The following is a 17,175-nucleotide window of genomic DNA, read 5'->3' as shown; positions in this document are numbered from 1 at the left end:
CCATCATGTTGCAAATCTGCAACCAACCACCAGCAGCTACAATGGGGAATGTGGTGTGGGTATATAACACAGGTGGTATTTCTAAATACTATGGTCTACTTGATGATCTGTCACCCATCAGAGAATAATTTTCAGTCAGCTCTGAAGCCCAGGGCAACAAAAGTATTGATTTTTGCTGGAAAGAGTAAATCCTAATTAAATTGTGGGGAGGGAGGATGTGGTTGGCATTTCAATGATGATGCCATTTCAACACTGCCAAAAAACAAAACAAAACCCTACCATGTACGAAGAGCACCAATCCCACAATAAACACATATCTGGATGCACCCTAAGGGAGACCCACCATCTGGAGAGAAATTGATAAAGTTTGGCAGGTTGGCATAAATAATGGCTGGTTAGTTGGAGAAGCCAAAATGTGTAGTTCCCTGGTGTGCTCCTCCTTCCCCAAAACCAGTTCCCAAATTTTGTTGTTCCACCTGGCAGGTATCAGTGACAGAATGGCAGAGAAGTCCCCACTCTGCTGCAGTGACTGGAATCAACTTTCCTTCAGCTCCTCACCCCCACAAGTCTCCTCCATGGCTCTTCTCCATGGTTATTATATCAAGTGAATATACATAAACTCTGCATCTTCTCTCTCCTGCCTGGCCCACCTCTATCTTCTCCAATCCTTTTTTTCCATTTAAGTTGTATCTATTTGATTTTGTATCATTCTTCGCATATTGCTTAGCAGAATTTTCTCCTTCATAAATGAACAATGGGAGCAATTTCTGAGGCAATTTCTAAGGCAATATTTCAGTGACGCGAACACTAAAAGAAAGGTGTTTCTTTTATTTACTTAACAGAATTCACATACTGCTTAATCGACAGAAAACCTCTGTCATTTTTAAAAAAGCATTAAAAATTTGGGTGCTAATTTACTGCACTAAACGCTTTTCATTGCAGTTGTGCTACACTACAACCTGTTTAAATAGCACTATACTTTTCTTTTGTCTCTATATTACCATAATGTTATTATATTATTATTACTTATTTATTTATACCCCGCCTTTTTTCCTGACAGGATTCAAGGCAGCTTACAGGTAAAAGTAAGAACCGCTGAAAACATAGAAAATGGAGTAATTAAAAACAATTAAACATTTATAGAATTAAAACTATCTATCTAAATATGATTAAAATTAATAGCATACAAATAATCACAACGAAATGTTATTGTCACCATAATGAGAGCTCCTACTCTCTGTCCCCCTCAGACACATGGGGAATGGATAAAGAGAAGGGAGCTTCAGTTCTATAAACAAGTGCAGTTCCTCAGCCTGAAATCCTCTAAAACTGTAAAGCCTTGAGAAGAAGAGTCCTAACACTCTGGTTTATCAACATGAATATTATTATTATCATTATTTATTATTTTTATTTACTTATGCCCCACCTTGTTCCCTGACAGAGCTCATGACAGTCTACATATAAAAATGAGAACCATTAAAAATCTAGAAACCCACACGCCCTACACCCAGAACTTTCTCAGAAAACTAATTTACGGAAGTCTGATGAAAAAGAGCAAGGTAAGGAAAGACAGACGTCACAAAACTGAATTAAGACATACCAAAAGGAAGGAAGAAAAGGAGGGAAAGACGTCTGCTGCAGCAGCAGGCCTGAGACTGAGGTGTTTCTTCACTCTTAGAAACACATTTAATTAAGGCATACCGAAAGAAAGAAAGAAAGAAAGAAAGAGAAAGAAAGAAAGAAAGAAAGAAAGAAAGAAAGAAAGAAGAGGGAAAGATGTTGGCTGCAGCAAGCCTGAGACTGAGGTGTTTCTTCACTCTTAGAAACACTGGGAAGTTGAATTCAGCAGTGCTGCTTTTCACAATCCTTCGCTATCAAAGGAGCTTCTCTGTTTCCCTTGGAAGGAAGAAACCAAACAAACCCCAAACCCTGGTTCATAATCTGTGTCAGAAACTAGGCTACCAACTGTCAGAGATGTTGGCTTCCCGTTTGATAGTTTGTCTCCAGCTTGGCATCAGGTATTTTGCTGAGTATACCACAAACCTTCAGATCTGAGAAGGGTGGTGTGGTGTAATTTTTTTTGCACGGAGCCTCATAACCCACTTTGATCCTCTGACCAAAATTATCCTGGCTCCCTCCTCAAACTGATAAGAATCCACCCTACTTCACATACTGAACAGTTAATAAGTGCCCTAGGTCCAATAACTGACCCAGCCCTTTTTTAAAATCACAGGTTTACAATCCAGTTCACGAAGCTTTGGAGCGACTCCTGTCTAAAGATCAAGGCAAACCTCCCTCATACTTATTATTTATTTACTTCTAATTTTCTCCTCAGAATTTATTTATTTATTACTAATTTATTCATTACTAATTTCTCCTCAGAATATGGAGGCTGGGCCTTGGGGAGCTGCTTCCTGGTTATCAAAAGCTTGCATTAGAGGCCTAGCAGAAAACCCCACTCCCTGGATTGCAGGGTTGCCTCTGTACAGCTCCAATATGAACAATTTTTAAATCTCCAATTCGAGCAGAAAGTCAGGATTGTTCTTTTCCAAACTGCTGCTGTCACCTATTCATACCTCATTGGTTGTGCAGTGAGAGGCCTGGGGAAGGAATGGGGAGGAGGAGCCATGTTTTCTCTTTCCTGCAGTGTATGCTTTTAAATGTCCTATTTTCATCTCAGCCACAAGGCTGCAACCCTGCTGCCTTGTTAAGCCCAGAACATTTATATCCATTTTTTGTTTAAGGGTCCTATTCCAATGTGAATTTGATAGTCCAGAAACAAGAGTCTGGAATGTTCCTTCAATTCACTTCAACTCACCCAGAACAGGCATTCATACATTTATTTATCTGAATTCATACATCACAGTATGTATAAGAGAAATAACAAAATCCAAGTTAAAAGTAGTGATGCATTTATATGACCAAAGAGATTTACCCTCAGGATATCAACCAAGTCAGACTTCCTCCCTCTTTCCTAACTATGTTTTGGTGCCTCTTCTTAATACCATTTCCCTTTGTTTAGCAAAGCTATACCTGCTGTTGCTTCCACTTTCCAGAGCAGCCCTTTCTCTACTACATGTCTTTGCTTTTTCTGCTCCCCTGTTCTCCTGCTCTGCAACCCAAACCCCTCCCTATAATCCTGGGCAACTCCTTTTTCTTTTTCCTGTGGTCTTTTCCATTTAGAGACATAAGTTCCTTGCTACTTTGGCTGAAAACAAACTACGTATATGTTTAAAGTGCATTTAAACAACAGCACCCACCTGCCCCCTCCCCCAAAGTCAGAACCGTAGTTCACCCTTCACAGAACTACAGTTCCCAACACCCTTAACAAACCACAGTTCCCAGAATTCTTTGGGAGAAGTCATGTACTTTAAATGTATGGGGTGTACCTGGTTACTCAACTCAGGCTCCACAGAGGTGTAGTTAATGTAAGAGGTTTTATGAAACAACATCTGCAGCAGTAGTTTGCCACATTTGTAAATTAATTCACTGTCGCCATGACTGAGTAAACTGACTTGGCAGCATGGACGATACAAAAGTACCTGCTTATCTGCTTGCTGTGGATATTACTGTTGGTGGATTAAAGTGTTCCATATACAGAACTATTGCAGTCAACAGTTATACATAATCAGTTTGGGAGGGTTTTCCTTCTGCTAACTCTGCACCCTAAGATACCAAAGAGCAGCAGTGTTTTAAGGGAAAATACACAATGGAAAACTTAGATGGAAAAAACCTGACTCTTGGTCTATAGAGAAGTGTTAAATGTTGCCTCATTATATTTGAGGATAAGAGCCTACAGAAGTTTGGCAACTGTATGAAGAGATATGCAGCAGAGTCTCTCTAAATCTTTCTGAATGCGTAAATGACATGTAAAAGTGAGTTTTTATTGCACTTGGCACACTGCCTGAGGTCATAACACATTGCTTCCTTAGTAAATGTCTTTTCCCCCTAACCACAAAGATATACTTCAGACCTACCAAAAACCCCATAGGGAATAAGAACTGGGATTTCCCATTAAACAGACGGTGATCACTTCATAATGGATTGCTGGCAAGTTGCCAAGTCTACAGTATGACTTGCAAATGATTTCCCCAATAACTACCTTTTTCAGAAAAACAGAATCACTGTTTTGCTGTATGAAGTGATTCACAATAACAGCAGCAGAATTAAAAGTAGAGTGTTCAGGGTACGAGGGCAAGCAATAAGAAGAAAGGCCAGTCATTGTTGGGGGAAAGCATACCAAAAGTTGGTGACTCACAAAGACCTGCTGTTTTTTCAGATGTTTGGAATCTCACATATGTGGAAGCAAGCCGCAATTGCTTGGGGCAGTGTTGCCTGAACAGAACCATTTCCACTTGCACAGTGGGACTCCCCCCCCCCCCGCACACTCACTACATCTGTTATGGGGTCCCCCCAACCCCCCAGAACACATCTGGGGACAGGCAAGGGAGGAAAGGGGGGTGGAAGTCTTGTTGTGGAAGCAGAAGCAGGCCCATGGTTGGGGGGGGCAGCCAGGTTCACTTGCTCTGGACCTTGGAGGGCTAAGCCAGCCAAGGCACCGCACTGGGGACCAGCTACGTTTTTTAGTTTAGAACTTCATTCTAACTCCACTCTGGGCCTCAGACAGGCTCGGCACAGGCCTGAACAGAATACTTTCTACTTACGCAATTATTTACTTGAATACTGCCCTTGGTCAGATTGGAAAGGTGCCTTATACATGTGTCAAAGTCTCTCTAGTAGCAAGGAAAATGCTCATAATTATTATCAGCAGGTAGTAATAGAAATAAGGCTTTTTCATTAGAAAGTCTTTCGCCAGAAGGGGAGAACATGCAGTGTGCTGGCTCCACACACCATGTGGTTATGCACGGTGGTGATGGAAGCACATCAGTCCTGAGGGTTTGCTCTCAGTGCATTGGCAATACCAAGCATATCACTTTAATGCTTCCTACAGGAATTAATATCCTTTACTTACATAGGAGTGTAAGTACATAGGAGTGAAGTGTACTTAAAGGAGATAACTTTGGGAGGGGGTTGGAACAGTTAAAACTCTACACTTGTTGGCTTCTGTTTTTCTGAGAGAAGGCAGCTTTCCCCCCTCCCCCTGGTCATGCTGAATACAGACCATTTACTTTGTCTTATATTGGACACGAGGGGCACGAGTGGTGCTGTGGGTTAAACCACAGAGCCTAGGGCTTGCCGATCAGAAGGTCGGCTGTTCGAATCCCTGCAACTGGGTGAGCTCCCGTTGCTCGGTCCCTGCTCCTGCCCACCTAGCAGTTCGAAAGCACGTCAAAGTGCAAGTAGATAAATAGGTACCGCTCCGGCGGGAAGGTAAACAGCGTTTCCATGTGCTGCTCTGGTTCGCCAGAAGTGGCTTGGTCATGCTGGCCACATGACCCGGAAGCTGTACGCCGGCTCCCTCGGCCAGTAAAGCGAGATGAGCTCCGCAACCCCAGAGTCGTCCACGACTGGACCTAATGATCAGGGGTCCCTTTACCTTTATATTGGACATAATGGGAGCCACTGAAATTTGAACCTACTCTGACAAGCATCATCACACCCTTTCATCATCATAACTCCATTCCATTTCTTGGGCACTCTTGAGCATGCTCGATACCCTCTAAGTGTCCCTATTTTCCAGGGACATCCCTGATGTAGAGAAGCTGCCCCGGTTTCTGATTTGATCCTGGGTGTCCTGCTTTTCCTTAGGATGTCCCTATTTTCATTGGAGAAATATTGGAGGGTATGGAGTTATCTGACCCCCGAGCTGTCTGAAAACAATCCTGTATAGGGAAGGTTTTTTAAACATTTAATGTTTCATTGTGTTTTTATATATGTTGGAAGCTGCCCAGAGTGGCTGGGGCAACCCAGTAAGATGTGTGGGGTATAAATAGTATAATTATCACTATGGAATGGGACGTCCCTATTTTCATCAGAGAAATGTTGGAGGGGATGTTTGTGTTCTTTTGCTTTGAGACCTACACAATGAAACGTGAGATATATATTATTTTATTATTATTAATTTTTGCAGAAAATTGTGCCCCAAGCTGCACAGGAATTACTGTCTAATCTTCAGTTCTTTCAGTTGCAAAACTGTTCTCTCAGCTGCCTTAAGTTTTCAAATGATTTTCACCCAATTAAGAAGATATAAAACGATGCCAAAAACTGCTAACAAAGAAATACATTTAAAGTCATTCACTTTTGTCAGCTTTTTTTAAAAAAAGACAAACATTTGTTCGCTTGTTTGCGGCTGAGTAAATATATGAGCCACAGTGCGAGCAAGCTAAGAAAATCTAATACGTGTCTTTATAAGGTGTGAGTATGACATTGTAAACTGCCCTTCCTTTGCTGAAAATCTGTAATTGGATTTTTATGTGGCTTGTTATTAAAATGTTTAGTCTGAGTAAGATGAAGGAAGAAGTGACTCTTTGCATGATCTGTAATTAAGCCTGTAAAACATTTGGATCACATTTTCCCCTAGATGTATCTTGATATGGCCATGTTCTACTAAAGGGCAAGCGATGGAATGTTTTATTTCATATGATTTCTCTGCATTTGATTGACAGCAGATCAAAGTATGCACTGACCGCACCCACCCCATTGTAAAGCATTGAGCATGAGAGGATATGAAAGTTGTGCCTGTGGTGCTGGAAGATTCTAATGACTAATTTGCACATGCAAACCTTTATTATGAAGCTGCATACTGCTTATGCCTAGTTTGTCCATATTTTGTGGGAGGGAATCAGTCATATACCAGAAATTTAGGTTTGCACAATAGTTTAAAGATTGCTGTTGTCCAACCACAACAAATTCACTTTTTATTTTAAAAAATATTTATTGCTGTTAGGAAGGTGACAGGAAAATGCATAGGAAATGTGGGATGACTGAATGATTAATGGACTGAATGATTAATGGGGAGATCAGAGAATCAGAATCATAGAGTTGGACAGAACCATAAGGATCATCTAGTCCAACCCCTGCAATGCAGGAATCTTGCACCCAGTGTGGGGCTCAAACCCACGACCATGAGATTAAAAGTCTCATGTTCGGGTCCCAACTGAACTATCCCGTTATAAACACCACATAAGAAAATCAGGATGAATGCTCATTGTTGAATAACATCCCCACAAACATATCAGAATGAATGATGAGTAAAGACAGGCTATAGCCTAACCCCCACATAAGTTTTGTGCAAGCAAATCAGATCAGCTAATAGAAACCACTATCCTATGACGAACATGCATGTGTGAACCCATCCCTATATTGGTTTTCCTTCACTCTGTTGGTCTTGCTTAGATGTAGAATTACTTCTATCCGCAGTCTGTCTGATCTTCTTCTCTGGTTTCCTCTTCTTCTCTTACAGCATGAGGCTTGGCAGTGTGAGACATCTGGCACTATCTGCTTGCGAGGACTGCGCTGTGCCTCCTTTCCTTTTGTTACCTGCTTGTGGCGTACTGGTAAGGATTGTGTGAGTTAATCTTACTGTCTTGTAAAAATAGCAGACATTCCTGTGGTAAGCCAAGTACTAGTATTTATTAACTAGCAGAGGAAAGAAGAGCTATATTATTCACAGGAACATGGGAAGCTGTCTTACACGAAATCAAATAATATATTTGTCCATTTGTATAATTCATAACCCATCTATCTACTTCACAGAGCTAACAAAATTCATTTATTTATTTATTTAATGCATTTCTATCCCACCTTTCAAAGCACCCCTGCATTTTTTTTTTAAAAAAACGTATAAAACATTGAAACGAAACAGTATAATGAAATACCATTCCAATACTAAAAGAAGCAGCCTTAGGGAAAAAAGGGAAAAAACTCAACACAACAAATTAGCCAACCTTCAATAAATATACAATTAAATTTTAAAAAGAGCAGTATAGCATATAATTTAAACATCAAAATTTAGCTTAAAATACTGGTGTTAATAAAAAGCCTGCCAAAAGAAAATTATCTTCATCGGGGAGCCTGTTTGGGCTGAAGTATTGAGTAAGAGGGGATTGACTGACTGGTAAACCATTCTAAGAACTGAGGAATATAGTGAAAAGCAGGGTCTAAATTCCTTAAATAAACAAATGAATAAAGTCCTGTAAAAATCCATTTAGATAAAAGTTGCTGAACCACAGGTCAACCACAGTCATCCTTAGAGAATATCAAGCTCTCTTAAGCCTGGTGTCTAAAAGATAACAATGTTGGGGCCTTATGGATCTGCCTGGGACAGATGGGTTGCCACCACTGAAATGGCGTTCTTCCTGGTGATCAACTGTCTAAGCTCTGAGACAGGGGTATCCGTAGAAGAGGTTCCCTTGGCCACAGGTTCCCCATACCTATCGCAAGACCTCTTTGCAAATTGTTTTGTTTCCAGGGTTATGCTGTTGCTAAGGGATTTATTTATTTTCCCAGAATTTTAACATTTTTGCAATGTTATGGGCTATACATTTAGAATGTTATTGTTATCCTAATCTTTTATAGTTGCTTGCACCCACCCTGAGCCTTCAGAATAGGGCAGGATAGAAATGCAAATAAATAAATACATCAAATAAACCCAGGCTCTTGTGCTGAGGCCGATTATCTGATGTTTGAAAGTACCTCTAAATACAATGACCACACACGTCTTTATTTACATAGTGCTGGTTATCCTTTATGGCTTCATATCCTGAATAGCTTTGAAACAGTCAGACTTAAAAGAAGCTGAATATTGGTTGGTTTATGTGGAATGCTTTTGTGGTCCACCAGAATCCAAATCTGGCAGTTTTACGACATAATACTAGCTGTATCTGTCTAATCTGGCTTTTTGTGGGTCTGCAGCAATATCTGGGTGGTCATTTTAGCCCAAACAACATGATCAAATATTTTTCAGTGGTAAGGGATTCCATTTTTCCTTATGGGCATGTAAGCATCCAAGTTGCCTTCAGACATCCACTAAAAGCACATTCTCATCTGCCACAGTCAGCCTGATAACAACTGTGGTGTTGGTTTTTTAGATGGTGCATGGAGTGGATGAGTGAATGGCAAAGCTGCCATCGATTGTTTTACCACCCAGTCAGACTCCAAGTTGCCGCTGCTTTAAAATCTGAAAGCCAAGGGTGCTTCCAGACAGTTGTCATTTTCAAGGTGCGATCTTGTCACATACCAGCAAATTCAAGTAAAGTCAATTAACCACATTTCATAGAATCATAGAACTGGTATAGTTGTGTCATGGATCAGCCAAACACAGAGGGCACAGCAGCGGGTGCCAGAGCAGGAAGGGGATGCTGGGATGCCTCACAGGAGAAGGAGACTGGCACTGAGGGCGAGGATTAACCGGAAGAGGCTTGCTTGGGGAGCGGGGAGTGACAGCAAGGGTGAAGAATGCCCTATGCTGAGTTGTCAGAATGAGGCAGATGTGGGAGACCCGGAAGAGGGCAGCAGCAGGAACTGGAGAGTGAGCACAGAACCAGTGGAAGAATTACTAGAGGGGCCTGTGCTTGGAAAGAAAATATCATCTGTTTAAAGGCCCTAACTCTTCTTATATAGCCAGCAGCACAGCAGCTGGACACCCCCATAACACCTCCCCTATAGCCAAGGTGTTTAGGAGGCAGAATTCACTCCCTGCCCTGAGTGACTCTTCTAGCCTCCACTGACTTCCAATAGCTGCTTCAGCACATCTGATGGTGTGCTTAAAAGCACATTCAGGTCCTTAGAGTCTTGATTCTCTAAGGGCAACTATGAGCAAGGTGACATAATTTCCTGTAAATCACCAATGAATGCTTTAATAAAGTAACAAATCCTGGACCAAATATAGTCACTGCGGTTTTTTCCAGGCTCTTAAAACCCAAGGGTGTTTGAAAGATTCCAAATTAGGACATAAATATAATCTAGCAAATCAAAAAGCTCCTTTCAGATAACACACGCAGGCACACCAAAAACCCCATCGTCTTAAAGTACTAGAAACATTTAACACCACTGAATTGCTCTTTTGGGGAATGCAAGGGTTCGCCAACAGTTTTTGTACAATCAGTCTTTATTCCACAGTCAAGTGGTTCAGCATCTTTGAAATTTTGCTTGTTAGATCAGGTGTTCCACAGCTGTTTCCTCCACAGTGACTCACAGCAGCAGTAAAAAGTCTGTTTCCACAAAGCACAATCTAACGCCACAGAAAGTTACATCTGCACCAGACCTCTCTTCTTAAAATTTACCACTGTTGCTACAACCAATTCTGCTCAATTGGGTGCATCATGACATTTTTTTAAGGCTTCTGATTCTACCACTGGCCTGTTATACAAGCTTGAAAACAAGCATTATAACCAGACATTGTTCCAAAATTGTCTTCAATTTGAGTCATGCCCCAACTTATTGAGATATTCTGGGGAAACTGATTGTCAGTAGGGCAGAAAACTCACAACTTTGGTCCATTGAGCAGCATATTTAGCTGCCAATACTAGGAAACAGCTGAGGAGATAGGGAGGAACTGGGCTTACGCATTTACCAGCTGCCACCACATGGCAAGTAAAGGGAGGGCAGATTCAGGGGTTGCAAGTAGGGATGTTGTATAATGATAATTTGGCAATGTTCTCCAGCAGGTTTCCATGGGGTTAATATATGCAGCTGTACTTATTAGGTTTTGTGTGTGTATATTTTAAGGGACTGAACTTTTTGTGTTGTTCAGTATGCCACATTTTATCGGTGTGTGTTTCAGAGGAAAAAGAACCTCAGGCATAGCAGCATTTTCAAGCAGGAGGGCACATTGATCACGAGACAGCTTCCAGCTGCAAAATGTTTAGTGTTTTTCTGTATCTTATTCTTCTAGCGGAAAAAAGCACTTACATTGCAGGAAAAAAAGGTAGCTCAGCCTAGCCTTCCTAATAAATCAGTACAAGAATAGAGCACCGTGTTCCCATCATTATCAGTTAAAAGCAATAACACAGTGTGGAAAAACCATCCAGCACAGAGTCACAGAGTTTATCATGATTGCTTCCTGATGGGAAGCTGGTATAAACAAAACAGAGCCCAAGGCCAATCAGAGACTAGCCTGGCCACTTGTTGCTGTAGGTATCAAAATAGGAAGTAAACAGCTTCAAAACAGTACTGAGAATCACTTCGAGGAAGTACTGTTTCCTTTTAGTGCACTCGCTAAATCTGCTTATCCCTTCTTTAGACTTTCCCCACCACCAGCTTATTGAAGCCTAGTAAATCTCCAGCAAATCCAGTTTTGTAAATGTAATTCCAAACCCCCTCCAACCATCTATTTCTTTAAATGTAAGTTCTCTCAGAGAACTAAGACTGGATCCACATCGCAGCCCCTTATATTTGCAAGGCAGCACTGTTCTGAATGGTGTTTTGGTTTGGGGTTGGTGTTTTCAAACACATTGCTGCTCATGGAGCACATAATATGCCTGCATGCCACCGGAAACCACAACAAAAGTGGGAGGATCTACCCAATGTTCAAAATGTCTTCTTTTTAAAATCCTGGTCTGTGCATGTCTTTGCCCTCACCACGCAGACACTTTTCTCTCAGCCACTAAGTGTCAATATTTTCTAGTACAGGTATGGTATAACTCAGAGAGAAATAATGAGGATTTTTAAAGAGTTTGTTCAAGCAGGCAACAATATAGTAGCACAAAGCTTCTAATTAACTATTGCAACTGTCTGAAAGCAGAACATATCTTCCTTGATATCATATTGAATAGGACTAAAGAGTATCATACTGTTTACTGACATATACAGGAGACACATTCCTTACAGTGCAGGATGCAGACTTGTTCAGATCATTATCTGAACACCACAAATCATGATAAATTGATGCAGAACAAAAGTTTGCAGCTACACCAAGTCTTATTTGCTTTGCATTGTCTGGAAGAAATGAGGTTTACCTAATTGATGTGCTGATATAAAGTGTCCACATATGTCAAGAGACTATGAAGAGTTAAAAGAAACGGCAGTGTCCAATTTTTAAAATAAATGATAAATAGATTTGAAGAGTCAGACCAGGCCCATGAATAATAGAACATATATCTGTGGAAAGGGTAACAGGATTTTGTTTTAAATCGAACACCAGTTCAGTGTCATTCATGAACAATAAATCTAATTATTTTGATGAGACACTAGTTTAAAGGTCTTTTTTGCAGTTGCTTTATTCATAAATCTTAATGTAATCTGAAAAAAAGGAGATGGCATCACAATAGACAAACTTTTCATGCAACAGCCTTTCGATTTATGGCTACATAAACCTCAAGAGTATGAAAAATCAAATGCTTTACATGTGACATTGCCATAGCATTTCTTAAAGGAAATTCTTGTTGTGTTTATAGCTCTCAAGTCAAACAGAAAGGCAGGGAATGTATCACATTAAACATCTAAATTTGTGAGTGCAGTGTGACCTTACCTCAGCAGGGGTAGATAACTTTTTTTCTTACGCTGTACCAAACTCACTATGTCTTTTTTAATTGTTTATTTAAAATGTGTATACTACTATTTTTTAAACAAACAAACAAAGTGGTTTACAGCAATCATGTAGAAAAATTAAAATCAGAGATCAACTAACTTTAACAGAAAGATACTTATCTTAATTGCCTGCATAAGCTTTGCGGCATAGAAGGTTTTCAGCAGAATGGGCAGCTGATTTTGGACACCTTGAAAGGACTTAGACCTTGAAACTTATTATTGTATTTTTAAACTGATTGTGTTGTATTTTTTCTGTTAGGCAGGGGGAGATTTTCTGTCTCAGGTACCAAAATAACATGGCTGGCCTAGGGTATCCGGATACTACTATGTGCCCTGACTTGTCTTGGGCCAGACACAGCTGTAGTTCTTTCTTAGCCTAGCTATTTAAGATTATTCTAGGTGGAGATCACAATTTTAAAATGAGATTATTTTGCCTTGTCAATTTCACTGAATATTTCATGTGAATACATCCCCACATGCACTTTTTGCCCCCCCCCCCATGTTCTCTAAACAAACATCAGATGGAGCAATTGCTCTAGGATTTTGACGATTCAGATTGCTAGAATCCAACTAAATGGGACCAATCTGAGTTTTGAAGGGAAGGAAACACAACAGAGCAAGACCCAAGTTTCTTCCACCACCGCCCCCTTATTTTAAATAATCACTACCATTTTTGTCTGCTAGTTTCAACCACTGAATGGAAGCAACAAAAGCCTTGGTCAAGGTTCAAGAACAACTCAAAGTAGCCTGTTGTGACATGTTTCAAAATGGAAGAATCCACCCTTTGTCTGTGTTGAAAAAACAAAGACAGTATTTGCTTTTGTTCCACTGCTCCAGCCGCATTTGCCAATAACATAAAAAAACCCCAAATGAGAGACAGGAATCTTTTACGGACAAAGACTGTGTATATGTGTGTATCCTTTTTCTACTCCGAGAGACGTCATAACAATTTTATGATGCGGCTAAAGAGAATCCCTGGCTTGTTTTGGTTAGGATACAGAAATTCCTTGCATAACACAGTGATTAACCAACTTGGCGAAGAATTACTCAACACAAACCCTGACCCACATGTGTGAGAAATAAGCATTCCATGCCACCTCCGCAATATTAATTGTTTTCTTTTCCATAACGGACAGCATTAAACCCTTAAAATTTCCAAATTAAAGTACTTTACACACAAAAGAGGTTGCATGCCCATGCAACTTGTTTTTGTTTAAAAGGAGACAATGCGAAGTATGCAACTTAATTTCTAAGTCTTAAATGTACTTGTTTTCAAGTTTTCAATTTGTTGTACAGTGAGGCTCTGTTCAAGGCCCTTCTTTGGTGAAGTAAAATCTGTTTGGTACACAACATGGGGCATTCTTGGTTGTGGCCCTGCTGTGCACCATCATCAGGATGAAAGAAAACATTGTAAGTCTCTTATTTAGGCTGGATTTCAAATATTGGTAGTTTTTATAGTAGTGATTTTAAAAAAATATTTATGATTTTCTTTGAATTGGATTCTGACAACGATGAGCTGAAAGAAGCTGACAAAATAGAACTTGTTTGCTGCTTCCTCCACACTCCAGTCCCCTGAAAAGCAATTCACAAAAGGTGCTTCTCTGATTTTGGAGAATTGACCCTCCCTAAGAAGCCTCCATGCCCCCTCCCATGCCATTTCAGTGGGCATCTGGAACAGTTTTTCAGAAGTGACTCTGAGCTTTCATTTAAAAACTAAACTAAACTCTAGCCCTTCTAGAAAGAAAGTTATGAAGCACAGTGGCGTAGCGTGGGTTGTCAGCACCTGGGGCAAGGCAAGTAATTTGCGCCCCCTAACCCGAGTGAGCCAGGTAGGGGCAGAGAGCTGCGAGTGTGAGCGCGCCCCCCCCAGATGTTGCACCCGGTGCGGCCAGCCCCCCCCTGCACCCCCCACGCTACGCCACTGATGAAGCATAAAGTTTTGGGGAGATATCCTTCTAATTGCAGCCTGGACATTTCTCCCTGTTGGCCAATGAAAGAAGTTGGAGGTGTGATTGAGAAGTGGTATGCTGGATTCCACCCATGGCTACCCTGTTTCACCAGGCACTAAATAGGTTCCAGCGAACCACTTTAGTATTAATTAGATGAAGGATGGGGACCCTGTGGCCCTGCAGATGTTGCTGGACTCCAGCTCCTATCATGCCAATGGTCAGGGCTGTGAGTCATCTGGAGAGCCAGAGGGTCCCAATCCCTGAACTAGATTGTGCATCAACTTATAAGTGAGTAAATTCACTGCTTCTACCACCCCTTTATTTCTCTCCCTCTTTTTGCTGAAGCAGTATAGTGGTTGGTTACTCAGAGAAACCCTTGCTGGAAACCAAAGAGAAAAGTAAATGAGGCTTGGCAACTGGAGGGTGCAATTTCATGCTTGAGCTCCGGAGCTCTGCTCTGTGCAACTAGCTGTACAGCTTTACTGTGTGTCTCCTGGGCTCTCTTGAGAGGTAGTCAGGGCTGAATAACCACCTTTCTTTCTGACTTTTTCAAGTTGGCCCATTTGTTTTTGCTCCTGAAGTGTTCAGGAAGGGATGTTCTGCTCCATTTGTTACAAACTAGGTGAAAAGAAAAGTCAGGTAGAGGAGCTTTAGAAACGGAAAACATCTCTTCGTAGACAAGAGAATGCCTCTTCACATTCCTGAAACTATTGTTCTTCTCTGTGGGTTTTGCTTATGTTTAAATTTTCCATGTGATGTCACCAGATGCTGAAGAGGCCAATTAAAAATTAATTGTGGATCTAGCTTCTTCTAGTGTGGTGTGATGGTTAAGTGTTGAGCTTGGACCTGGGAAACGCAGCTAAGAAGCTCACTGGGTGGCCTTGGGCAAATCACTGGGTTTCTCTCTCTCAGCTGAAGCTACTTCACATTCATCAGGCTCAAATGCCACCCTGAACTTCTTTGGAGGAACGTGGTGTGGAAACACAAATGTAATAAATAAATAGCATGTGCTCAGCTAGGAGGCCCAGCTTGGTGGTTGCTTTTGTTGACAGATGTCTACAGTCAGGGCTACACACTCTGTGTAAAGGGGAAGGAAATATCCAGCAACTTCAATCTTAAGCAAAGCTGAAGTCTGCCACCTGCAGAAACTGGAAAAAAATGGAGATCATTTGTTTATTCTGCACAATTTATTCTAATGGTGAGGAGAGGCTAGGAGAACGTAGAGAAAGCCTTGATATGGAATGTCACCAGCCATCAACCAAACACTTTCAAATTCATCTACATAATCAGAAGTTATGCCCCTCCCCTGCAGCTACACCCGGAAAACACTTTCATAATTATATGGAGTGATATAAGTTTTACTCAGAGTAGAGACTGTTAGTTTCAATGCATCTTCCCTGAGTAAAACATAGTTCAAATATCACCCCTTGTATTTGGAACTGGTATGTTTAAAAGAAAGATATCCCCTGAACCATAACTGCAACATTTATTTGTTTGCTTGCTTCTTTGTTTGAGTGATTTTATTAGCCACTGTTGCAACCAACATACCAAAACACTTAGCTAGAAGATACAAGGGCAGAGCAATCTTAATGAGAACGTAGGGGAGGTTGTTCCTTGGCAGAGAAACCATCAATTTCTAATCGCTGCCAGCTTGCGCCAGCCACAATAAAAAGATAGCAGCAACTTGTTCCTTTTTTCCTGCAGGGGATGGGTGCTTCCTAATTTTCCTCCCATCAACTTCAATGAGGGGGAAATTAACCATGCCAGCTCCAAGAATATTTTTTTTTCAGTTGGTGTGAGAGCTTATGATGGGAACAGGAGGGCTTTGGATCCTTCCAATCCAAGATCCATGTGATCCACAGTAGGATGGACTCCCTTGGGAGGCTGTGGACTCTCCTTCCCTGGAGCTTTTTAAGCAGAGGTTGGATGGCCACTTGCCATACATAGATGCTTTAGTTGATATTCCTGCATTGCAGGGGGTTGAATGGGGTCCCTTGGGGTCCCTTCCAACATTAAAATTCTATGATCCCACCATATCACCACCATCTCCCTTTTTCAGCCCCTATCACCGTGGCAGCTCCAGTGGCAGAAGAGTAATGAGAACTCTTATTATTTACATTATTATTATCATCATCATCATTATTAAATACATTTTTATACCACCGCCATTCATAGATGTTCACAGGGCAGTTCACAACATAAAAATTCTACAGCTGTAGTGATGAGGCCTCTGACCACAGAAAGGGAGCCCCATGGCATCTCACAGCCCCTCCACCGCCTTTCCAAGGAGTATAAGATTGCTTCATAAAATACTATAAAATGAGTTATTAAAATATGTTTATAGGTTTTTATTCACCATCTGTTGAAGCTGGAACAGTCAAGCCATGACAGATACCACAGCTGGAAATGTTCATTTTTAAAAACAAAATGACGATAGTCTTTCACTTTTCTTTTTCAATTATAATTCATCCTGCATCGGTGATAAACTGATAAGAAAACAAATTTCCTTTAAGTTTCTGAGTAATAATCTCAAACTCATGGTCTTCATTTCACTCTAAAGCTATTGCCTTGGGCGAAAGGAATAGCTGAGAAAGATGAGCAGGAAAGCTCTCCAAACAAGCACTGATTAAAACAAAAATTAAAAAGAAAGTATTATAGCAACTGGTGCCATCTAGCTGCCATGTAAGCAACTGGTTATATTTAAGCAGAGAATGATTGTGACAGAAATATAGTAAAAGTCTTCTTAGATGCAGAAATGCATATTGTAATATGCTAAGGAGGTTTGTAGTGAAGATGG

At 40.9% G+C, this 17,175-nt stretch overlaps 1 long non-coding RNA gene across 2 annotated transcripts in view; it reads left to right on the top strand.

Annotated features, from left to right (window-relative positions):
• Window positions 1-1,635: 1,635 nt before the first annotated feature.
• Window positions 1,636-17,175, top strand: part of LOC308458789 — a 53,519-nt gene continuing 37,979 nt past the window's right edge. The window contains exons 1-4 of one of the 2 annotated variants that reach the window (XR_013977663.1): window positions 1,636-1,660; window positions 1,806-2,018; window positions 7,364-7,457; window positions 8,991-9,120. This is a non-coding gene — a long non-coding RNA (uncharacterized lncRNA). Of the gene's footprint in view, window positions 1,661-1,805; window positions 2,019-7,363; window positions 7,458-8,990; window positions 9,121-17,175 lie in introns of those variants that run through there. The other variant, XR_013977664.1, reaches the window with a different exon arrangement.

This window comes from Podarcis pityusensis, assembly GCF_964106645.2.
Source record: "Podarcis pityusensis genome assembly, chromosome: 11".
NCBI classification, from domain to species: Eukaryota; Metazoa; Chordata; class Lepidosauria; order Squamata; family Lacertidae; genus Podarcis; species Podarcis pityusensis.
This window is presented reverse-complemented; position numbering and strand designations above follow the sequence as displayed.